This window comes from Halichoeres trimaculatus, unplaced genomic scaffold (genome assembly GCF_033239565.1).
Source record: "Halichoeres trimaculatus isolate MK-OKI-2021-1 unplaced genomic scaffold, fHalTri1.1 fHalTri1_scaffold_15, whole genome shotgun sequence".
Lineage (NCBI taxonomy): Eukaryota > Metazoa > Chordata > Actinopteri > Labriformes > Labridae > Halichoeres > Halichoeres trimaculatus.
The window spans coordinates 15,286,101-15,312,460 of record NW_027437193.1 but is presented as its reverse complement, the minus strand read 5'-3'; positions in this window follow the sequence as shown (position 1 = coordinate 15,312,460).

Genomic DNA, 26,360 nt, shown 5'->3' with positions numbered 1-26,360 from the left:
TTTGTAGTCTTTCACTCAGATAGGTTATAATTTCTGTGTAATTACTTCCATTAGCATTAATTGCTCGTCTGAAGCTCAAGCATGTAATGACACATTGTGAATGTAGATAGTGGAGCCTGGGCACAACCAGTCCTGCAATCGACTTCTTTAAAATACTGCAGTCTCTCCACATATTTCACCAGTTAATTCATCAGTGTCACTGCTCGAAAAATTCATAATCTGAGAATGTAACTTAATCTTTCCTCAAAATGGAGGCTGAGATGGATAACAGAGATCCTGCATGTGTGTTTCATTTTCAGTGTAATTTGTTATTAACATTTAATTTTTGGTCTGTATCGATGAAGCTCAATCTCTGTCAGATCATAACTAAAATTGATCCATTTTCCTTTTAAACTACGGAGGATTTAATGAGAAGGATTAGTAAGTTGTCTGGCCCAATTTAAACAGAGTGCTGTGCTGTATTCCTTCAGCCCTGAACTCTGCATAGCCAACCCAGTCCCATCCCAGTCAATGCTCCAGTTTACACAGAGAGTGCCATGTCTCTGCTCTGCCTCTGATGTGTCTCAATGCTTCATTAAAATTACGCACCAGGTCTGTCATGCACACATCAGAACAAAGAAGATCACCCTGTAGGGGAATTCAGACTACTTTGGACATTCCTGTTGACAGCTACTAAACAGTCACACAACTGTGATATTTTTCAGCCACAACAGGTCTTCTGGCAGATAACTTTGTAAGAAGCTCAGAGCATGACAAACAGAACATATCCATCAGGGTTAAATACATTCAACCCTGCCAATACTGAAACTTTATATACAGTTAGCACACGTAGCAATGGCTAAAGCAGAAATTCATTGAATACTTCCCCCTGGACAGAATCTGTGGTGCTTACAGTACGCAGTGTTAGGAATTAGGAATGTCCCGATACTGATACCAGGTATTGGTATCGGGCCAATACCAGCCTTTTTTCAAAGGTATCGGTACTCCAGAAGGCTGCAGATACTAGCAGCAGATACTCTAGGCAAAAAAATCTTACGTTGAGTAAATCCTCCTCGGCACTAGATGCTGCTAATTGCTGCGGTGTACCACCACTGCAATTGTGCCCCAGGTCCTTTTCAGACAATATGAATGAACCAGGAAGAGTTAGAAGTTAAATTTTTTTATTTTACACTTAAGTTTACTTTAAAAAATACTTAAACTCTGACAGCTGTAAGTTTTATTGTGCACTATTAAAATATATATATATATATATATATATATATATATATATATATACACATTTATATATTTATATATAGACATTTATATATTTATATTTATATACACACACACATATATATATATATATATATATATATATATATATATATATATATATATATATATATATATATATATACATATATATATATATATACATACATATATATATATATATGTTTAATATTTTGCAAAAAAAAATTCTAAACTCAGAGAGAGTTGTTTGTGTTTTATTTGGGCTTAATGGCAGAGTGAATGTGCTGTCTTTGATCAAAATGATCTGTCACTGTTCGTTGAAATTTTATGTATCAAAAAGGCTTGTAGTATCAGTACTCGTTAATGGTGAGTACTCAAGAAAGAGTAATCGTACTGGTATCGGTCTGCATAAAAAGTGGTCTCGAACATCCCTTCTAGGAATCAACATGTTATTTTTCTAAGAGTTTCATTATTCAATTTAAAAGAAAATATTAGAAGAAAGTTGTTTCAGTCTTTTCTTAAAAGCAGCAGCAGCTATGAAGTTCAAATTTGTTGATGTTATATTGGAAACACAAGTTCTGTTTTTTTTTTTTTTTTTTTTTTTATTCTTTCCACAGAAGAAGTAAGTAACAAAAGGTCATAAAAACATCTCCAACATCCCCTGCAGCGTTAAATACTTCCCCACTGTCCATCTGAGAGCTCAGAACGATCCAAACAATCAAGATTTCATCCAAATTTGGCCTATAATGGCTGGATTTGGCCTATATTGGCTGGTATACACATGAGAGTGTGTAGTGTAGTCATACAAAGTTGTTGTAATATTTGTTTAATATTGTAAAATTTTTTGCTTGAGCAGGTGTGCACAGACATTAAATGGTTTCATCTGCAAGCTTTCATTAAATTCACATCAGAAAATATTCTGGGAAAAAAATCAGCTGATTTACACAAAGAGAGGCAAAAACCTTCACAAAACCATATTCTAGTGCTTCGCCTGCACCCAGTAAATCAGGCCATAACAAAAGTACTTAGCATTGCAGTGAAATCTTTTTAGCCGTGAGTCATTCATATCCTCTCTATCAGTATGTCCTCCCAGACTCCTCTGATACAGCTGGCAGACGTAACTTATCTGGCTGTATCTCTCCCCGGACTCTTCCCCTATCGCTGCATCCCCTGTCCGGGAGACCAACTGAATGACAAACTGTACTGTTCTCTGTGGATCAATGCCTCATAAGTATAAACCAATTTCCTTTACAAACTGCGCCCTGGGAAATAAACAGACACACTGCCTCAGGAGCCTGACACAGTGCGAGTTTCAACAGCCGATTATTCATTTTAATGTAGTGGAACTTTGGCAGAAACACCAAACTTCAGAAATTGGGTTTAAAGTGAGTCCTGCTGGAGTAAAAGTTGGGAGGAAAAAAAGTTAAAAGGCATTTTGCAGAAGTAGTTTTTTTCTGATTATCAATGAGACAATAAGAATGCTGGCACGTGTTTAATCATGACAGCAGGCAGTTCAGCTCATGTTCAAGATGTCTCCTGGAACACTTTGGTCTGTTTTTACACCACTCTTTACTTGGAGATAAGAAATAATAGGGGTTAAACTGCTTAAAATAGTAGGAGGAGGTTTTAAGATACTATTTTCACAACCCTATATGTTGATGTTAGACTTGAAGTCAGCTGCCTAACATAATGTAAATCATTCTAATCAAAAAGATCCAAATTAACGCTGTAGTCTGAATAATAATTATCTATTAAACCAGCGATCAACAAGCTTTTCTATGAGACCCTGAATGCACTGCTAAAAGAGTTTTAAAGCATTTTAAGGTTTTATTTGAGACCAGGTTTAGTTTTCTGTGACATTGTCTTTGTCAAAGAGGAAAAGCTTGGAATGAAGATTTCAACATTTATTTATTTATTTTGTTTAAAGATATTGGTAAATTGGTTTTTGATCCATATAAAACTTCAACTCGGACTTAATAATAAAACTATTCAACAGATTTGGTTTGGTACAGTGCTTTTTCTGCTTCCATTTTCCATTTGTACTCAAATTACCCTGATTGGCCATTGTAGTCCTTAGCAACTGCCTGAACCCATCATGTCTTGTATCAAGGTTTAAATTCCTCTTTTTTAGGGTTTTTGTAACCCTTGTCATTTTTCACAGCAAACTTTGAATGCTTTAATAAAACTTAGACAATACCAGCAAAAGGTTTTTTGATCTGTATTGCTGTGAATTTCTAATTGAACTGCAGCTGAATGATGGCAGTTGATTGGACGGATCAGACCCATCATTGATGGAGCTGCTGATATAAAGCATATTGATTTAAACTGCTCTCTTTTGTTCTTGCTCAGCCTAAACTGACCAACTGAATAATTAGTCTTGTTGAATAGTGACAAAATATTCTATACTGTGCTTTAGACTGATTAAATTCAGTCAGAATGTCTTGACAAAACCTCATATTTCTAACATTTGCTTTCATTGACTTCCCCAATGATTTTGTGCTGGACTCCATGACTCTTACTGCCTTTAAATTTCGCTAAAAGCTACATTAGAGCCAGGGTCATAACTCAAAGGTAAAGATCTTAGACAGGACTGTCACCTGGACTCACATGAGTCAATGTTAAAATATATGAAGCCAATTGAAGGCTTTTTTTTATGTGTGGGTGCCTCTGGGCTCTGGCATCTGTGTCCTGAAAACTTCTAAAGTATTAACTTATCGTCTGCCAGCACATTTACAGAGGCTTCCTAAGCACTGTTTTTAAAGTTTTCAACACGACTTCAGCCCTTTCACTTATTTCTGAAGAGTGTGGTGATTACTTTGAGCACACTTGAGTCAGAACAAAATAAATGCCTAAATTACTGAACCCACTTTGGTTATGAGAAGAGGATGGCTTCATTTCTGTGTAAACATGAACCGACGTGTTTCCAAGTTATCAAGGGTTCTCATCACCAACAGACAACTAATTTAGCCTCTCTCCTGTTTGAAATTCTTTTGACTATTTAAAATGCATTGTAAAACTACTTCCTAAAGTAGCACCTCCTGCGTAAATCAAAAGGCAAAATTATCAACACTTCGATAAATGAAGCCGCATGAAATATTAAAGGTCCCATATAATGCAAAATTCACTTTAGACTGGTTTTGTAACAGTATTATACGTCCCCAGCCTTTCAGGACATGTGTGCTCAAACATGCGTCTGCCCTGCATGACGTCATGAGGCCCGCCCCTTGTACTGCCCCTTCTGTGCAAGGTGTTTTTCACCTTCGCTGCTCGGCTGCAACGGTAAAACAAACACGACGAAGGTATGAGTGAAGCACGGCGGTTGCTCTGGTGTTGACTATACAGAAGAGCACAGAAGACTTTTTTTAACTCCATCATCTGAGGTATAAGACACAGTGGATTAATTTTATTTTTGATGGAGATGCACCCACAACAACTCCTAAAATGTTGTATGTGTGTGCTCACCATTTCACTTCAGACCGCTTTCTCAACGGGGGCCAGTACAAAGCAGGATTCACCAAGAACCTGAAGCTGAAGCATGGATCTGTACCAACTGTCCGTGACCCAGCTACATACGTGGGAGCTGTAAGTTTTACTAATTTATGTTGCTTTACTATATGCTCTACCTAGCGCAATAGCCTGATGAATGTGGTTTTAGCATGGCAGCTAACGTCAGTTACAGTTTGTAACTTAGTTTCCTTACACTACATTTTAAACACACATGAGTAAATAATACCAGGGGACATTAAAGAGAAGATATATGAACATATATTTCACATGAAGCTAGCTTCATTAGATGACATAATGTTGTCTTTTGTTTGGACAGATGTAGCTACTTGTTGCAGTAGCCCCCGGTGGAGCTAATGTTGTGCTACAGGGTAGCGAACGCACTCTCAGCTGTTATTATGGACGCTAAGACCACAGTCACCACTAATGTGTATGTTACTGCTGCAGTTTAGTTTGCTTGATAGATGTCCCTCATGATACTGTCTCAAAAAACTAACAGTCCAGGCTGTACACAACTCTTTCTGCTCTGTATGGTTATATAACTCTGGTTAGCACCAAGCTGCTAACATAATATTTGTTACTTACCACTCAGAAACGTCCTGCGGCAGCCGTAGTTTGGATTTCTTCAGGCACCTCTCCTTCTGGGTCAGACTCTGGATCAAACTGGTATGACTGAACCACTATGTCAACACCGCAGCATGTGCGGGAGCGAAAGCCACACCCTCGTCCAAACAAGTTGTGAAGGAGGCGTGCACAGGGCAGCTCATTATCATTTAGAGCTACACCCACAGAAACAGTTTGTTCGCAGGAGCGCTCAGGAGAGGGGATTTACAGTGGCTGAAGTCCTGAAAATAACTGGATTTCGAGGCAAAAAACTTTAAATTGACTGTACTGGGACCTCTGAGACCTATTTGAACTTGTTGAAAAGTTGCATAAAGTCAGGTCACTGCTCACCGGAAAAGTTTAACCAGTACGAGAATAAACTCCTAATTTGGACAACTTGAGCACCAAAACAATTTTCCATGCAATCTTTAACAAGAAATCAAGCTTGTGAACTCTGAACAGATAGCTCTCCTGGCCTTCTTACTGTGTGTGATAGAATGAATATGTTGTCCTCCCAACCCCCTTGAGACGCTGTGGGCTGAGGTTTGATTGTGGTAATAAACTAGGGATGTGTGCTTTTAGTTGACTTAAGGATTACATGTTATAACTCTTGCTGGTCAGCACAATAAATACGAGTCGGTTAAATGAGAGTTGGTCACATGTTGTGTCTGTAGCTGTCCACTACCTGGGACTGTAGCTCAGGTTATCTGCAAATGCAAGAATGATATAATGCTGTACTATCAAGACATAAACTAGCAGAGATTACAGGTAGCATTAACAAAAAGAGTTACATGTAACAAGCACAAACGAACGCTGATTATGCTAGCTTGCGTTTTTACATCTCCATTCCTGTTGATAAATGTCATCCTCAATCCAGCCAACTCCTTCAAAGGTTAAAATCCAATTGAAATGACAGGGATGTTGTGACCATAGATTGTAAAAATAAAAAAGAGCATCATCTTGCCCAGCTCAAAATGAGGTTGCCACAAAAACTGCTCCCCCTGGTGGCTGGCTGCAGTATAGGTCAAAAAATCTGTCTCTATGGTCATTCCAGATGGGCTGTGGTCAAACTCTAAAAAACTGATACACCTTGTAGAAATGTTTCTCACATCTGATTGTTGTTTCTTACATCTGATTGTTGTGGTGGTTTGAAGACATTTTTGGCTGTCTTGTATTCATGTATTCAAGTCTTCTTTTTTCTGATGAGTTTCATTTTCATTAGTTATAAGAGGTTAAAAATAAGGCTTTACGCAATGTTTAACGATGATTGACAGCTGCTGTTCTTGCAATTGCAAAATATTTCAGGAGGGAGAGCCAAGAAGAGATTAGACTCGATGGAAAAAAAAATATATAATTTTGTCTCCCGGCCCCACTCAGATTCTCCCAGAGTCCCTCACAGTTTTTACTGCGCAGACTCTGGCTAACAATGGCTGCGCCTATGACAGGGGTATTTTGGCTTCAAAGCGATGTAATGGTAAATGGCAGAGCCACGCTGTTCACTTTATATACAGTCTATGGGCCATACCTGGGCCAAACTGTTCGCAGGACAACATCCCCATGCACATGCATACATTCAGAGCGCCATTTTTCTGAATTTCCCCTCGGAGATAAATAAAGTATTTTCTCTTCTAATCACATCTTCAATGATGAGAACAACAGAATGAACGTGTCCACACTAAACAGTCTTCTCTTTATGGTTGTTGAGGTGCCAGACATGAATTGGTGTCCTGCTCTGAAGTTTGCAGAGATGTGGATTCAAATAAATGGGGAAAACACCGCAAATGACGAGCCAGCAGGAAACCGGCGACAGAAAGACCACATGAAGTCCAACATCAGAGCTGTTCACCAGTCCTTAATTTAAACAGGTAAAAGCCTCATTGAGATTAAAATGTCTTCCACTTGAGTGACCCAGCCAAGACGGCAGCGTCAACTCAGTTACAGACAGTATATCACAAGTTACAGTAAATTGCTACAGAGTCAGCTAGCATTCACTACAAACCACTTTGCGATAAAAAGCAAAAAGTGATCTGCCCTCGCCCCTTCTGCTACGTAGCCAAGATGGCTACCATTGATGGCGAGAAGCATCAAGTGTCTCACTCTCCACTTCTTGACTTTTTTGAATGCATCAGCTGAGAAATCACTGCACTTACACTCTCAAAAAGTGTGTGTACAGAAGTGCACGATTTAAGACATAGCACCTCTTTAACCATGCTAAATAATCTGAGCCTAGTTAAGACTTTTTAATTAAGAAAAGTTTGTGATTAATTTTTTTGTTTTATCAAATAGGAAATGAGTCACTTTGGAACATCACTATCACACACCCAGAGGAAAACATCAATGTGCTCCTCTGTTCTCCTCAACTGTGATGAAACTAAGGAGTCTATTTCAGATGGTTACTTTGGTTTCCAGCCCTCGAATTTCATATTTAAACTAGGTTTCATTGCTCATATGTTGTTTTTAACTCTAGCAAGCAGAAATAAGCACTGAAACAGAAAACAAACAACATGAGAAAAATACCAACTGGAGAATCAGATTATTCAGTCGGTATTGAGTTGAGAAAAACCGAGGCTCAAACAGACTAAATGTTATATCCATTATGTAATTAGAGGAATGGATTTAAGTTGTTTTCTGTCCGCTGTGTTCATAAAAAGGCAAGTGTTTGCTCACAAAGTTGCCATTAAATGAGACAATGCATCTCTTTTGTGTTTCCCCTAAGCGGACATAAGATTGTAATTGCTAATTTGTGCATCAGTTTAAACTGAAGGTGTTTTTAACTGGGTTTCACATTCTGCTTTTTATCCTCATAAGCCTTCACACAGCTTTGTAAATACAAAGGTTTCATTATTATGCCAGAACACCAAACTTGAAATAGTATCACACACATACACAAACCTGAAAGTGCTGCGAATCATCTCAGTTACATGAGGTGGATGTTTCTTGTATGATAACTCCCACGAACTCATTAGATGTAAAAACAGAAAAGCGGAGGAACATTTCTATGAATTTGACATAAACAGAGTATTTTTATGAACATATCTAGGTTACACTATGCATTTCTAGACTGCAGCAGAGACAAAAGAGGGAAGCCAATTCACACACGACACCAAGAGGTTTTGATCTTCTGCAAGAGCTATTTTTCCTGAACCTCCTACTTAATGTTTTGACACTGTTATCCATGTAAATGCTCAGCGCAGTGCTTATGAATACTGAGAGCTCTCTTTTGCACATGAATTGTCAGAGTGGTTGGAGATCATTTAATTCTTGGGAGATGGTGATTAACACATGCATTCATTTCAGGTTATGCACCTCTTTGATGCTGGCAGAGAGAAAGAGGGAGTAGGGCCAGAAGAGGAGGAGGGTAATACGAAGGAGGTGGAGAGCGAATGACGGTGGGGAGGGAGGAGAAGACAGAAGAGAGAAACACAAAGAGACAGAGAGCAACAAATAGATGTGGGGAGACAAATCCCTCATGAACAAGTATTACTGATGTGTGGCAATGTGCAGGAAAGAGTCTTCATTAACACCGTTCATATTAAGTTCAGCCTCATTCAAAGGCACAAGAGCACTTTGTAATGGCCGACATTATCAACACTGCTCTTAGCACCACAAAGGCTGGAACGACAAGAGGCAACTGTGTATTGCACAATATGAGCTGCTGGTAATCACGTTCCAATTTCCTCTTCAACAACATTGTCCTTCATTGACCTCATGCACAATTAAAAGCAGAATTTACACATTTCTGAGCACAGTAATGAGGCATTTCTCAGGGATCATCTGTGGGGGAGGGGTCCCATTGAACACATAAATAAATACAGCTGAATAAATCATGAGCATATATATTCCTGCAAGTGAGTGCTAGAAATGTCTTGATTGTATAGAGGGAGGATAAAGGACAGGCAGATGCTGGCTTTGCATTGTAATTAAAGGATTTAACTCGTAGCGCTTCCAGCTACTCTCGTACTGTACGGTGATATTTCCATTGCTTCACCACTGATAATATGCCAACACCTTCCTTTGGGTAAATATCTCATTGTTTTTAAAGGTCATGTCCCAAATACTGATTCATAGCCCATGTGAAAGGGCAGCGTATTTTTTGAATGAAACCAAACTAAGGTCATTTACACAGAGTAATAACCACCCAGGCTTTGTCCCTTGCTGTATCTGTAATATTCTAACAGACCGTGCAACTCATCTGTAATCCATCCATATCAGTGCAATTTATCTGAAGATTTCTTTTATCTAAAAGCAGCATGGCTTTTAAGAAACACAGTGTAAAATGTAGTTTCTTGGTTTGCTGATGATAAGAGCTTGAAAGAAAATCAATATCCAGAAGTGCTTTTTGACTGTAGGAACCAAATCAAGGAACTTTTTGAACAACTTTGTGCTTTTGAACCGCAGGTACTAAGGTCTACATTTAGTTCTGGGGTAACTCACCCTTTGGAATGGCCCTGCCTGGTGGTAGTACTTTCCAGATGTTCAGGAACTATGGGGTCCAGGGCCTGGCAGCAAACGTTTTTGGTTGGTGGAGCACCCACAGTGTTTTTATTTCATCTGCCATCCTCAGTAATATTAAACATAGCTGTAATTTACATTGGGTTTAAAATTCCTATATATTCGTCTTTATCGAGCCTGATAACAAGAGAGTGTCTCCATTAGTTCCTGGTGTTACGGTCCGGAGAGCAACCCTTTAAAATAGCAACTTTTAGCTGAACAGGCATGTTGGTGGATATGCTAACGGAATAACTGACATTACTATTGAGGCTTGTCTTTGCCTTCTTTTCTCTTTATGTCTCTGGCCTGAATTGGATAGTCTGTAGAACCATGTAGTTCCTGGGAACTTTGAGTTCCTGGACTTTCAGATTGACAAGTGACACAAAGTATTCACCATGAAGCTGTGCACCTGTCCCCTTCTGACATAAACTAGACAACATCAAATATTACACTAAACACATATTTAACCTTTACAAGACATATATCTATTTAGAGTTTATCGAAAAAGTTTAACGACCAGGTTACAGTGATTCAATTTTAATGTCATATAAAGTATTTTTGCTTTTTTTGCTTGCAGAGAAAGACAACAACAGACAACTATATGTTGTGTTCACCAAAGATAAGAGCAGTCCCTCTCGTACCCTGTTGTGGCTGATTTCTCTGTGTTATCCCCTGACTGTGGGATGCTTGTTAAGGAGGAAAACTTTCCAATGAAGTCAGCCTTTACCTAATAAGACTGTGGTAGGTCTCCAGAAGGATCTCTTAAAGTTTTTTTTCTTCACCAAAGAGACTTCAGACACTCTACTCAGAACAACACTAATAAGTGGAATTCAGCCTCAGTCTACGTCAGTTTATTTGCATGGTTTCCAAATTTCAAACAAAACTCAGCTGTCTCGAGAACTTACTCTACCCAACACAGAGGTCCCCGAGGAAAATGAGTAATGCTCAAATGAAAAAAAAAAAAAAAGGGGGGGGGGGGGGGGGGGGGGGGGGTATAAGCAGGAAGCAAAAGATGAAGCTGACAGTGACGACATCTCATCACCCTGTTGGCGATACCTCATAGCTGTTCCTAGAAATGTCCTATTTCCAGATAACTTGCCACATGTTTCCAAACTGTCCTCAATGCCTCCTCTCACACAACTTACAAACTTACTTACATACATACAGCAGATACTAACTTTGAAGTTCCAGGATTGATCAGCTCACTGTGTCAAGATAGTCCTTTTTACAAGACATGTTTGTTATTTACAGCTACAGTTTCAGATGCTTTTGTCTAAAGCAACATACAACACAAGAAAGCAAGAATTTAGACAGAAGAGTAAACCTTGGTCAGTGGAACAAAGAGCTGCCATCAAGTGCAAGAAATTTTTTTTTTCCATCTTGCCACAACTAAGCACAATTAATCACTGCAACAGGATAGTTTAACCTTCAACAACATTCAATAATCAGAGCTGAATTTTTCAGAGCTGGATCTGAGACCTTCTGAATCATTTTACCCCTGAGGACAAAGAGGAGAAGGGTCAGTTTAAGTGCCTAAGTGTTCCCCCGAACAGATAAGTCTTCAGACTTCTCTTAAATGTAGAAAGGGACTCTTCAGATCAGATGGAGTTAGGCAGTTCATTCCACCATTTGGGCACAACAGAGGAGAAGAGTCTGGCTAGAGATTTGGAGCCACGCTGGGCTGGGTGCACCAGGCGTCTTTCACAAGCAGAGCGTAGTGGGCCAGAAGAAGTGTATACCTGAATGAGGGACCCCAGGTAGGCAGGAGCTGTTCTTGTCATTGTTTTGTAAACAATGAGCTTTGAATTTGATTCGAGCTGCCACTGGAAGCCAGTGATGAGAGATTGACAGTAGTGTAGCTATTTAGACAATACAAGGTACATAACTACATTGGTTTAAAAATGAGCACATAATGAACATTATTAAACAGCTGTGCTTAGCCTTAATTTTACTTTTTTAGACTAACTTGTTTTTCTTTTTTCTGGTTTACTGTTTTTTTAAGTTCAAACCCAAAATGTTCCCTTACTAAATATTGTATTAGTTCATATTCTGCACAATGAAGCATAGGCTGAGGCTGAGATTTGTTCCACTAAAACTAACTTTGAATATTATATATATATATATATATATATATATATATATATATATATATATATATATATATATATATATATATATATATATATATATATATATGAATTTAAATTCATTTGCTTGAAATTGTATTTAACCTACTTGAAAATACCTGTATTTGTATTCCTTAAATGCAAAAATACAAAATTCAATTTCAGTTCAGGTTTTTCAGAGTTCCACTGCCACAGTCATTAGGTCCTAACACTTTTTTACCCAGTTAAGATCCAAACAGCTAAAAATCTAGTAAGTAGCCTTGGACAGTAATGAAAGTAATGAAAACACTTATTGAACTAGATTTCTTCCCCAAGGCCTCTCTTGCCAACTGTTCTTAATGGGGAATTGGTTCTTTAAACCCACTGATACATTTTGATACCATTCTCGCAAGTTTCTTTTTCCTTTTTTTTTTATCCGAGATTCATTCTTGGCTTAGAAAAAAATCAGAAAAATCTTTACTTAACCTGTTTTGTCATTTCACTTTAAAATACAAGGGATATAAAGTCCATTTATTTTTTTGTAACCCTTAACATTCCATCCAAGAAAAAAAAGGAAGGTTTTCCTTTTCTGATGTTGTCAGAGCACTAAGACCAGACAACACAAAATTCAGAAAAAATATTTCAAGCGGTTGAGGCTGAGTCAGATTTTACTCAGTTTAACAATTTTTCAATGAGATATTGTTACTCAAAAATGCTCTACAAAATGGTTAAGCTGCAAGTCAAAGGGTTAAGTCCAAATACAATGGCTAAACTTTTGTAGATAGGGTTTTTTCCTTTCCTTTTTATCGTGTTGCTTTTTCTTTTTCAGTGACTGACTCAAATACTGATTATCAGTCATTTAAAAACTGCTCAGATTGACTCTGATCTGACATTTGAGGTCAGGCTCAGCACATCCCAAGAAACACCCAAGGAAGATGTTGCAAATATGTGAAATGTAGAGGATTCATTTGAGTCCTCTGAATTGCAATATTCCTTTTAGTTTATTCTTTCATTCATTCATTCGTTCATTTTCTGAACCGCTTATCCTGTTCAGGGTCCCGGGTGGCTGGAGCCTATCCCAGCTGTCATTGGGTGAGAGGCGGGGTACACCCTGGAGTGGTCGCCAGTCAATCTAAGGGCTGACGTAGACAGACAGACGACCATTCACACACACACTGAAAAAAAAGAGCTTGATATAAAAGTGCTTGTGAAAAAGGCCAGCAGCCTAATTGGTGCACCGCTTGCCTTTTGACTACTACATGTGAAACATTTTGCGTTAGGAAGTTTGTCTCATTCAATTATCAAATCAAGGGTAAACACCACATTTCTTATGCATTATTTTTTCAAAGTTTGTGCAAGAAAAAGTATAAAAAAAAACTCAACATAAACCCAAGGATACTAAGCTACAATGGCTCTCATAAAACCACGGGCACAATAAAAAACTGACCTTTAACCAATGTTTTCAAGCTTTACAGAGAATGTACATTTCTAGTCAACCTTGTGGGCGTGATTGCTCAGACAGTTGCGAGTACAACAAAGTCTGCCAAACATTCCTTTATTAAAAAGCCCCTGGTTTGGTTTGTATTATAACTCCTACAGTGTATTTGTTTGCCTCAGTACTCCCACATAAAATAATTTAAATGTTTACACATACAGCTCTGAAACGTACAGACACAGTTGGAGTTTGCTAAGCAATGCAACAGTTCATGATAAACATCTTTATGTAAAGGACTTTTTTGACCTAACAGTAAACAAACACTCTAAACACAGGTCGTTTTTATCTGTACCAGGACCAGGACGCTGGCGAGACACTTTGATTGTCACTGAAAACATTAACAAAGACTGCAACTCGTGACTACTTTGATAGTTGATTAGTCATCGATTGTTGGAATGATTATTTGGCTGATCCAATAATAAATTTGACAAAAACTTAATAGTTTATATTGACTGGGTAGCTTTTTACTTAAACTGTATTCCTTTTATTCTTTCAGACTCTAAACTTGCCCTAAACAAATCTTAACTCATGCAAGACAGAGAAATTATTATATATTATAATGTGCAGCGCGGTGAGAGCGAGGAGAAAGAAAAAAGATGAGAAGAGAGAAAGTTTTTATGAGGTATGGATTTTGGGGTCTGGTAAAAATGCAGAACTCACACAGAATTTAACTAACGCATGCTAATGTGCTTCTTTGAAAAGCTCTGCTCTTGCATTTCTTGTATATCTTGCTGGTTACTCTTTCTTTCCAGCCTTGAGTCGATAGCGCCTGGACTTTATGACTCACTGGTGTTGTTGCAGCCAGGTTGGATTACCTGTTTTTTCCTGGTAGCTGTTCTGCATATGCCCCACTCAGCAGCAATGTTACATCTGTTAGGATTTCCCACTCACTCATTTATTTAGCTCTTTTGTTTACCTGTTGCTTCACTGTGCCACAAGAAAAGACTAAATATTAAAGTCCCTGTAAGGACTTTTCAAGTGAGCATGAAAAAGTCTTAATTCTAGATATATGCCTGATCATAATCCACAATTTAAAATGAGATTATTAGTACCAGTATAGGTACCGTAATTTCCAGACTAGTGGGTGCACCTGAATATAGCAGCTAAATTTGGAAAGAAAAAAAGTACATATACATATAGGTGGCACTTGACTACAAGCCACACATTGTAACATTGAGCTGACACATGTTCACGCCATTGCATTTTGTCCCCCAAAATATAAGGATAATAGACCTAAGCTAATATCTGACTCCTTTTTTTCAATCCCTGAACAATAATACTAACACATGCCTGTGCAGATGCCAGAAACTCCCAGGAGAAAAGTGTCAGAAAGCTGAGCATAAAAGCCATTCAGGACAACACATCTCTTTTGCAGTCACAGCATGGTCTTATCCTGGATCAGCATCCATTTCTATCTGTTTGCTCTCTCTGACCAAGTCCACGAGTGAAGTGTAAATTATCTTAAAATATTCTGCTGTCACTTTTCTAACCTGGGCGCTGGATTACGGCTGTCTGAGCTTGTTAATTTTGTGTAAAATTATATCATTTGCAACATTGAAGCCAAAGTCGTGTGTATTTTTGCTGATTTATTTATTTAAATGTAAAGCAAAAACAAGCTTATTTGTTATTTCAAGTAGGCCTAAATATATTTTGCAGCCTAAAGATAGCTAAACCCTAAATTAACACAATGCTCAAATAACAATGTCAACAATATTTATATTTGTTTATAAAAAAGGGTCCTACATAAGGATAAAATAAGTCTGTGTCTTTTTTTTTTAGAGTGCTGTGTACGGGTGAGATCTGGTGTGACCATGCGCTCTGACCTCATCTGTCCTCTTCTCGTGTTTCTCCTCCTCACCATAGGCCGCTCTGTTTGTCTCTTTCCTTTGAAAATCATTGAAGATCATTGTTGCTTAATGAGTACAACCTGAAGAACCCCCTCTGGCAGCCATAAAAAATCTATAAATTAGCCACACCATTCTATAAGCTGCAGGGTTCAAAGCGTGAGAAAAAAAGTTGGAGCATATACTCCAGAAATTACGGTAATTGCAAAATGCTTTTTCTCAGCTTCTGATCAGGTTGGGCGGGATTGATTTTCAGCATGTAGTCCCTACGCCAGCTGACTAAGTTCATCAGTGAGAACAGAGATCTGTGTTTTTCTCTACTGGAAACTATCTATTGGATTAATTTTGGACACAGGAGCTGAACTGTTTAAAACAGAAAAGGAGAGAGGAGCAGAAGAAAGCTAAACGGGAGAGTGAGAGCACGCTCTCTAAAACACAGACTAAGCTGTAATGTGTGTTCCAGCCCACATGTGGCAGTTATTCTGCAGTGGTCTGTTCAAACGTTAGAGTCTATCAATAAAATGAAGAGACGCCCTAGAGGAACCGCACCTTCACATCAGCTCCATGTGTCTTGGCTGGAAGTTGCCATTTGGTGGCATACAACATGATCTGCAAAGATAGTAAAGAAGCAAGATGTATCACTCTGGAAAAAAAGAGGATCTCGTGTCCAGGCATAAAAACATGCGTAATGACCTCACCAGCAACGATTCATTAGCTTTTTAATTTTTTTGCGGAATAATTTTATGATCAACTTTTGATGATGATGATGTCAACAAATTGTTGCACCTCTTTTGATTTATCACATTCACAGCTTTCATTAAGTTACCATAGGGCATAACTATCTCTTTAACAAAATCAAACTCACAAGGAAGCCTTTTGCTACCCCTACTCTCCACTCCCACAGTTCCTCCTTCTCTTCACTTTTTTTTTTTATCAATAAAAGCAAACTACTCAAAAGTACAACTTAAAAAAAGAACACATTTGTCAAACTAAGATTAATTTTTAGTGCATCTTTTGGAAGAAAACTTCTTTAAATGTTGCAGGAGTGCTTTGACCAACAGCCAAATTTTCTAGTGTCCTTGAATGCTGGTGATAGCTTTTTAAGAAGGATAAATGTAGTATAAATCAAAAAACTGAATGTTAGAGGAAAGCACTCTTGAGTGTTTGCATAGGAAATCTCAGCTGAATATTCACTTTAGAAAAGAGAAAACACAATTTCTCTTATCAGTTGCTTTCTGCTATACCTGCATGTGATGATGTATGGGGAAAATAAGGGAGGGATCAGGGGCTTGGGGAGCAGCAGAATGGGGTGGTGCTGGGAGTATCATCATGACCAGCCTGTCACTGTTCGTGTGGACAAACTGTGTGGGGATGATGGGGGACAAAGGAGGCGATTAGTTGGACAGAGCACTCGTAATACACTCTCTGGGGACCAGTAAGTCGGGCCACTCAATGCTGCAGCCAGGTTCACTGAGCAATTAAGAGAGCCGGGAGAGTCAAAGTGGCTTAGCCTGATGCTCTGCAGCTCTGTGCCAGTGTTGAGAGCAGAGGGTCACTTTCAACTCCTATCAGTCCACCTGTGTGTGTCTTAATGCACCCATCCACGACAGCCAGATGAGCTGAGAACAGAGCCAAGGGGACAAGTGGGGGCTAGTGTGGAACATGCAAGGAATTATTCTCCCTTTCCCCCATAATTGCGTCTGACATATCCTTTGGCTTCCCTCCCAGATCACTAGCAATACATATATTTTTCTTTATACCCTTGTTAGCACTTGCTCCTTAATGAAAAATTTATAGCAGGGAGGTTGATTGCAGGGGTAGGGAGCATTTCCCATAGAGTAAACATACCAGTAAAAGGGAAGATGACAGCAATAAAATGATATGAAAGGCACCATTTGCCCTTTTACCGAAATGGGTTTGAAAGTACTACAGGCTTTACGTTCCTGATCTGCAAAAACCGTCTTTGGCCATATGATTCACAGGAAGGGTGATGGTGGGTTCAATGTTAAATTGTAAAAGTGAGTATCTCTGGGGCTTGTGTTGTAAGTACTATCATAATTCATTTGTGATGCAAACACAGTTGATCCAAACTGTTTTAACCATAGACTGTATAGAGTTGACAGCATGGTTCTGCCATTTATCATTGTACAGTTTTGAAGCCAAAATACACCAGTCACAGGAAAGGTTATAATATATATATAATCTATATATATATATATATATTTGGATTTGTCATTTTAGTTTAGTTTTAGTTAGTTTTGACATTTTTTTCCATTATAGTTTAGTTTTAATTAGTTTTGGAGCAGGCATTCTAGTTTTTATTTAGTTTTAATTTTTGCAACAAGGCTTAGTTTCAGTTTAGTTTTAGTTAAGTTTTAGTTTAGTTTTAGTTTTTTTTAATACCTTATTTGCCAGGTGCAGGATTCAAAAAGGTCAGAGTAAATATTTTGTCATACTGTTTATTTTCCAGTTCAACATAGTGCTCACTGCTCAGTCAATGCTGATACTGAACTGTTGGCTGCTGCCTTAAACACATGAAAATAATATAAACTAATATAAAATAATGTACATATAAATTATATAAAATTAATGTTAACATAAATTACATAAAATAATATAAATATAAATTATGTAAAATTAATGTTAACATAAATTACATAAAATAATATAAATATAAATTATATAAAAATAATGTTAACATAAATTACATAAAATATAAATATAAATTATATAAAACAATATAATATGAGCTTTTATAATTAGAAACTTGGACTCTGTAACAATAAAGTCAGACTCAGATGAAATTAAACTATTACAGATGCTCTGATTCATTGCTCCTCTACGTTTGGTCGCAGCACAGAACACAGCCAGTCAGCGCAGTAAACAAGCACGTCCCAGTACATCACTATGATGGTGCCGTACGGCGCTGACAACTGCCGAAAACTGTCGTAAATTGGTTGGGAAAATGTGACGGATTAATTTAAATCCTAAAGGCTATTAGTATTGTCAAAAACTATAACTAGGGGAATTTTGTCTGTCATTTAAGGTAGTTTCAGTTAGTTTTGCGAACACAAGATACAGTTTAAGTTTACTTGTCGTTTTTGTTTTCTTTTCTAGTTTTTATTAGTATGAGTTAACTGCAATGTATTTTAAATTTTTGTTTTTGTTTTTGTTTTCGTTTTAGTTAACTATTATAACCTTGGTCACAGGCGCCACCATTGTAGCAATTGTACAGCCAGAGGCTGCGCAGTAGAGATGATGAGGGATTCTGGGAGAATCTGAGTGGAGCTGGGTGACAAAGATAATATATGTTTTTTTTTTTTGAGAGACTAATCACTTCTTGACTCTACCTCCAAATATATTTTAAAATCCCCCCAAAAATACACAAGAACGGCAGCTGTAAAGCCTCATTTTTAACCTTGTATAATTAATGAAAACGAAAATTTTCAGGTAAAAGAGGACTTGAGTACAAGACAGCCAAATGATATCTTTAAATCACCACAACAACCAGACATGAGAAACATTTGTACGAGGTGTATTAATTTTTTAAAGTTTGATCACAGCCCATCTGGAATGGCTGGGAAGCTGGATTTTTTAACCTATACTGCAGCCAGCCACCAGGGGGAGCAGTTTTTGTGGGGCCCTCACTTCAAGCCGAGCAAGCGGATGTCCATTTTTTTTTAGAGTCTATGGTTATAACCCTGGCTGATGCATAAACTCAATCAATTAAATCCTCCCATAACTGGCATTTTGGAATGTCATTTGACCTTCACAGGAAAAAGGTTAACCAAACATAGAGATCAAAGTGCAACAACTGTGTGATTCTCACAGTTTAAATGTGCTCATGACTACACAAAGCTTACTTTACTGTACTGTCCTGGTAGCATCTTAACATGTAAGACCTAGAGACAAACCCAACAAAGACTCTTTTTGTTTTTTTTCCCCTCCTTTTATTCCACCAGTCTGCAAGACAAGCAAGATTACAAGAATGAAGGCACTGATGCCTTAAGGGGGAACAATTTCCATCGTACCAGCAGCACATTCATGAGCACTCTCTCACCTAAAGGTCCTCGGAGAAATCCATGCTCCAATTTACGGCTTCAGCAAGAATGTGAGAAATAACTGTCCTGAAATGAGGAATCAAGCTCTTTGTTATTTCAGGAGAAAATTGCGGCTTTATTGAAAAGGGCTCAGGGTCGAAACTGAACAGCACTCAGCAGCTCTTCCTCTCTGTGAGAATGTATATGTTCTGAAGACTTCATTTACAGTCAGTCTAATTAATTCTTAAGCCGTCTCAAAAATGTTCACACATGTGGGGGAGAAATACGCCCACGCATATGATTATGCATGAAGTTTTTGCTCATTGAGACACATTTGCTTGCAGAGTTCCAGTGTGTGTGTTATGTGAGAGAGGGCAGCAATAGGTCAAAGCACAGAGGCTGTTAATTGAAGTTGTACATAATAAAAGAAGGAGCTGCAAGAGGAGGGGGGGATTGTTCATTAATAATTGATCAAAGAGCCGTTAAATTGAAATGTGTTTGCATCAATTAATCATCCCCCCACATGCCACTAATAAGCCTTTTCCATTGCAGCATCATAGTGATCCTGCAGACTCCAACAGTTGTGCAGAGCCTCGATCATCATTCATCATGTCTGACTGTGCTCTTAAAGCTGGCCTCAAGTCTCTGACACAGTGATTAAAACAGTATTGCCACCGAGCGCTACAGGCTTTACTCACAATCTCCTCAGAAAATTGGCCGCAGCCTGTGTACGGTGTGAAACCTGATTACCATGTTTCTTGGAGTTATTGATATTCTTTGAACTTTACCAGGGTGGCTAAGGCGTTGTGCAGCAGTCTGCGGCGACACTTTGAGCACCCGAAATGTTCAGCTCAATCACTGTCAGGCTCTACAATTACCTGGTTTGTGAGGAGGGAGGGCACCCATTAGCAGTCTGTGAACACAACAAAATAGAATTTAAAAGACTCTGAAGATGACTTCATTAAAGTTTGTGGTTGTATTATTTTGAGTGGCTATTGTGATACCTTGGATGCCCCCTTTGCATCCTCTACATGAGTATATTTCTGCAGTAATTTAAGAATTGCTTCAACCAAATTGCATCTTTTGACCAAGGTGGTGATGGTTTTAAATTTTTCTTTGGTTTTTATTTTTATTTTGCTTTGACTTTTTTTTTTTAATGCCTAGTTTTAGTTGAGTTTTTTTTTGTTTTAGTTTTGGTTTTAGTCTTTTTATTATACGGGGTTGTTATCTTGTCAAGTTAACATTTTTAGAAATGTATTCTATACTAAGGACTGATGAGCAACCGTCTTCATAAAACAAGAAAGCTCTGCATTAGTGTTGTCTGTCCTCTGCTTGTCCCGTGTTTCGTCGTGCTGGCAGGACTGGAGTAGCTTCTGTTTTAGGAGAAGGGGACTGGGTGCTCTCCCTTACCTTGGCAAGATCAGTTAGGTTAGCCTCCGCTTTCAAATGTACTTTAAGACTAATGGAAAATTTCCCTTTAAGAAACGTTCCACATAGCAATCCAAGATTAAGCCTTCTCTCAACTTTTACAGACATTTACGTTCAAAGTGTAAATGCATGCTTGATTGTGGGCACCATAGACTGTATATAGAGTGGACAGCATGGCTGCACCATTTATCATTGTACAGTTTTGAAGCCAAAATACCCCCATCACAGGTGCAGCTATTGGCAGCAATTGTATCCAGAGTTTGCGCAGTAGAGACTGTGAGGGATTCTGGGAGAATCTGAGTGGAACTGGGTGACAAAAATAGTAATTATTTTTTTCTTTCGAGAGTCTAATCACTTCATGACTCTACCTCCCAACATATTTTACAATCCTCGAAAGAAATATACGAGAACAGCATCTGTCAATCGTCATTAAACATTACGTAAAGCCTCATTTTTTAACCTCCTATAACTAATGAAAACAAAACTTTTCAGAAAAGAGAGGACTTGAATAGAAGACAGCCAAATGATATCTTCATATTACCACAACAATCGGGCGTGAGAAACATTTCTACGAGGAGTATTAATTTTTTAAAGTTTGACCACAGCCCATCTGGAATGGCTGGAAAGCTGGATTTTTTAACCTATACTGCAGCCAGCCACCAGGGGGAGCAGTTTTCGTGGAGACCTCACTTCAAGCCCAGCAAGCGGATGTCCATTTTTTTTGCTGTCCATGGTGGGCAAGCATCAAGTAGTGTGAGATTGGCAGAAAAGAAAAAATGTTAAACTCACCCAAAATAAGGAGTATTTGTACAAGAAAAATTGACAAAGACAAAATCTTTAGACATTATCCTGATATCTTTTTTTCTGACCTCTCTTTTCTTTGTTTTGTTAGTTTCTGCTCACTATAATAACCCTGCTTCTTACAATAGTGCTCAGAGCCAAACATACTGAGTTTGATGTGATTGCAACAGTTTACACTCAAAACCACAACAAGTCTGAGATTATCTGTGAGTGCTTTAAATATACAGGGCCTTCTTATTGAGGAAAAAATAGTTCCAAAAGACATGTTTTCTCACTCTCTTCTGAAACTTTCAGCAAGCATTTGGATTTCAGAAGTTCAGGGCAAATATTCCAGACTAGTCCAAACACTTAACACAGGGATTATAGATCTGTCTCAATTCTGAGGCTGCATCCTTCAAGGGGTGAATTTCAAGATCAACTGTGTCACAGTGGCACACCAGAGGCTGTGCTGTATTGAAGGGTCCTTCAAATGCAGCCAACAAACACCCCGTTTTTCCCAGGCCATGAAGGATACGATGGATGCATCCTTCAAGGCTCGACTCAAAGGAGATGAGTTCTCAAGAGGCCGCGTAATGCTCTCTTAAGATAAGTAATCAGTTTCAACTTACTCACAAAGCTGGCAAAACAAATGTTCCAAAAAAAACAAACAAGAGGGTAAAGGCAGGAACAGATGGTAATGTAAACACAGGCCTGCAATCACATTTCATTTAAGACTGAGTTAGGTCTGACTCATTAGACTTTTTAAGAGACGGATAACATGATGGCTCTCCAAAAGTGAAGCTGAAACATTGAAACATTTAAAGCTGCAGTTGGCCACAAAAACACGCGCACACACACACACACACACACACACACACACACACACACATATATATATATATATATATATATATATATATATATATATATATATATATATATATATATATATATATATATATATATGTATATATAAATATATATATATATATATATATATATATATATATATATATATATATATATATATATATATATATATATATATATATAAATTAATCAAATTAATTATGCCATTTGTAATTAATTAATCGTAATTAATCACATTTTAATCACATCAATATTCAACATAAGAAGCAACACTTTTCAAGCTAAACAGATTTTGGTAATAGACTAAATCATTGAATATTCTCATACACAAGTTTAAACCACAAAATCCTGTTTATTTTGGTTAGAAGATGTTTTTTTTGTGGACACTACTTTCAAGTACATTCATCAGCCATTATGTGGTAAATAGTGCTGTCAGGAGATTAAAAAATAATCAAATTATTTACAGGATTTGTTATTAATTGATCTAATTAATCACATTTTAATCTTATATCTGCTTAAGGTCCCCACATAAAGAATTTGAACTGTAGGGCATTACAAAATTATAGTGCATGACTAATTAAATGAATACACGAAAAAGAGAAGATTTGTAAATCCTTTTTTTTTTTTTTATCCAACTGGTCAATATTAATCAAAATGTCCATGTTCCCTGCCATTGACATTGGATTACTGTTTACTGCGTCTATAGAAGTAAATTATATTTTTTAGCGGAGGGAGGCGGGGTCTGGTGGAGCTTGTCAATCAAACTCCTGCTCGTAAACTACTGTGGGTGGTGCGCTCTTTGGATGAGAGCTCAGCATGGATATTAGGAGAAATGTGAGATGACAGAGACACAGAGAGACGCTGCTAGTCAGGAAAGTTCAGGCAGCTCACACTGATATGAAGATGTGTCACGGTAGTTCAGAGAGAAAGAGCGGTGCCATCATGAGAAAAGACGACGGAGATCATCGAGAGGATCAAAGGATGGAGCGCCCGAGATGAACACAATCAAAAAAGTTTGATATTTCTATTTTTTGGACCAAAAACAGGAAGAGAGACATAAAAGAAGAGAGTCCACTCTTCTTAAGTAACTTTGGTGTGTACATGGTCAGAGAAAACAAGATTCTTTGGGTCTTAAAAGATCATTCAAGATTGCCTGAAAATGTCTGGCAGCCAATGAGTTAATCTTACATTGATTTTTATAACGCGTTAATGTGCGGTGTAATTAATTAATCTAATTAACGCGTTAAAGTCCCAGCCCCAATATATATATATATATATTAGGGCTGGGACTTTAACGCGTTAATTAGATTAACTAATTACAAAAAGAGTCTCACAACAAAGTTTAAGTCAGTCATTGTTTTTTGGCAAAGCCATGTTTTTTTAAATTTTATTTAAGTTAACAAAAGTTTTTTTCACCTCACATTTTCATTCTTTAATTAGTTTTTGTTAACTTAACTAAACTACTAGAGATAGTCCGATATAGTTATTAGCCGATTATTAGTCGAGAAGGCTGATGACTGATATTTAGAGTTAAAGTGAAAAGTGAAAATATTCAAAATTTTAAGTGGAACAAACTTCAACACTTAACTTTATTTAAGTGCCTTTAAAAAGCTCCCAGGCTCAGTCGCATGTCTTACAAAGTTAGTTGAACGCACAAAATATAACAATAACTCCCTTAAATTTTCTACAGTCCTCCAAAAAAAATGGCTGTGCATGTAACAGTGGGTGGGTAGCTGTGGGTGGGAAAATGCTAGAGGCAGATTACTGACTGCAGAGAAGCATGGCTGCATCAGAGCCAAGAAATAACACAGTTTTAAATTTATGTTTTATCAGTTGTCGAATTAACAAAAAAAGGGCCAAGGCTGATATGCCTCAAAATGCCAAAGATCAGCGCCGACAATCGATCTATCACTACTTGGTACAGAATAAAACTTAATCCCTGTAAAGACTATTCTTTTATGAAAATAGTGAATAAATCACTTTTATATTTTGAATTTTAGGGGTTCACATTCTGCACAGTATAAAATAGAAATGTATATAACCATCTAGGTTACAACTATTATCATTACTTTGTTGTTTCTATTTCAAAGAGCTTTTCTCAGTGCATACACAAGTCACCTGAGGATAGGGTTATTACAAATGTGATGTGTCCCAAGGAGTCACCTTCACCTGATCTGCATGAGTTCAGATCTTTAATTAAGACGAAAGCACAAAGCGATGCCTTTTTATATTTACATCAGTGAAAATCCAGGTTAATCCAAAAAGGGATTACCTTCACCCACAGAGATTGACCACTTGTGTAATGAGCTCACAGGTAAGGTGACTTAGCCTACAGGGCATGTGTAGTTACAGCACAAGATAGTCTGACCACTGAACACAATAGTCAGTCTCACTAAGCTGTTAGGAAATGTCCCCATCATCTTTATTTAATGTGTAATATCTCCAGGCTGTGTCTTGCGTCCGAAGCTGTTGACATGAAAATGATCAATGACAGTAGATCAGCCCCGTGGGAAGTGCAAGATACACATCACATGATTAATGGCTTTGCCAGCTGTCATGAACTATACTGGACCAACGCAGTGAAGGCTTCATAAATCATAAGTCTTCTGACACATGAAGTTTTTGTGCACTTTATAAAGCCTACAATTGGTTGCGATTTCTTTATTATTCCTGCATTACTCTCAGGAACATAACAGAATCCATTTTGCATCAAGTTTTGTGTGTTTATCGTCGCTGTATTCAGTTGACAGTACTGCTGCTGTGAAATGCCTCCAGCCTGATGATGAATTAAACATGAAATTTAAGAGCACAAATAAGATGTCCCTCAGGAAAGTCTGTCATGTGCTGTCATGGGCTAATGAATGTCTCTTAAACCTGCATTAAGTGTTTACCACATGAGAGAAGAAAGACTCCACAACAAATCCACTGCAACAGAGCTCTGATATACCATTGGCTTATCAAGTGCTCGGGGCTAAAGCATTAGTATGAAATTGGCTGCTTACACATCCAACACACAGGCAATCACATGAGCAACCCAATGGTGTGTTTATTTTCTCTCTACCTGTCAAAAGAAAGCTTAATATTCATTTACTTTCTAGCTGTAGTTTAGCTCTTGAACACTTGAGGGGAAAAAAATTGTATCACCTTGCTGGATCACAATAAAATACTTCAAACGTAGAGCTGGTTTAAGAAGGTTTAATATTTCAGTATTAAGTGGTTGGTTCACACTAGGGGTTTACATCAGAAGTGGGATTTAATTCTACAAGTCCTATAAAGAGATGATGGAATACACTTTTTCCTTTTTTCAGTAGCACATTCATTCTTACATAGTAACTGTTAACATGTATCACTTCAATACCAGGGAAATATCAGAACATTTAATTTTGAGGAAAATAAAAGAACTGAAATTTTATGAGCCATAAGTTGTATTACATTCTTTGAAAACACTGCACAATTGTTGTTTTGAATCTTTTGACATTAATATACCAAAAAAAGGGTTTTGGGAGAGAGACTCCAAGGCCTGAACCACACGTATATGGATGTATTCCTAAACGCACATTTTTCTGTCCAATTGGGCCTCTCAACCACACGAACACAGCGATTTCACCCACATAAACTAAGATTTTTAAAAACGGATAAAAAAGTAAAAAAAAAATTTAGAAAATATCCGGTTGAGTGGATTCGTGTAGCGGTGTTAAACGGAGCTGGTGTTGACGCAATGACGTCAAGCACCTAGCAACAAGTCACTGGCTGTTTCCCAAAGCCCAGGTACCTTGCCTTGCCTTGCCTTGGAAAGCAGTGCCTCCGAAGCCACTTTCCAATTCAAGGCAAGTGTCCTGCCTCTGATCAAAAAGAGATGCTAATGGAACAGCCTACAAAGGCATATTTTTTACCATCAGATCTCACATAACGTGTTGCACTGTGGACAGTGCTTGGAAAGTTAAATACAAACGTGGGAGTAGAC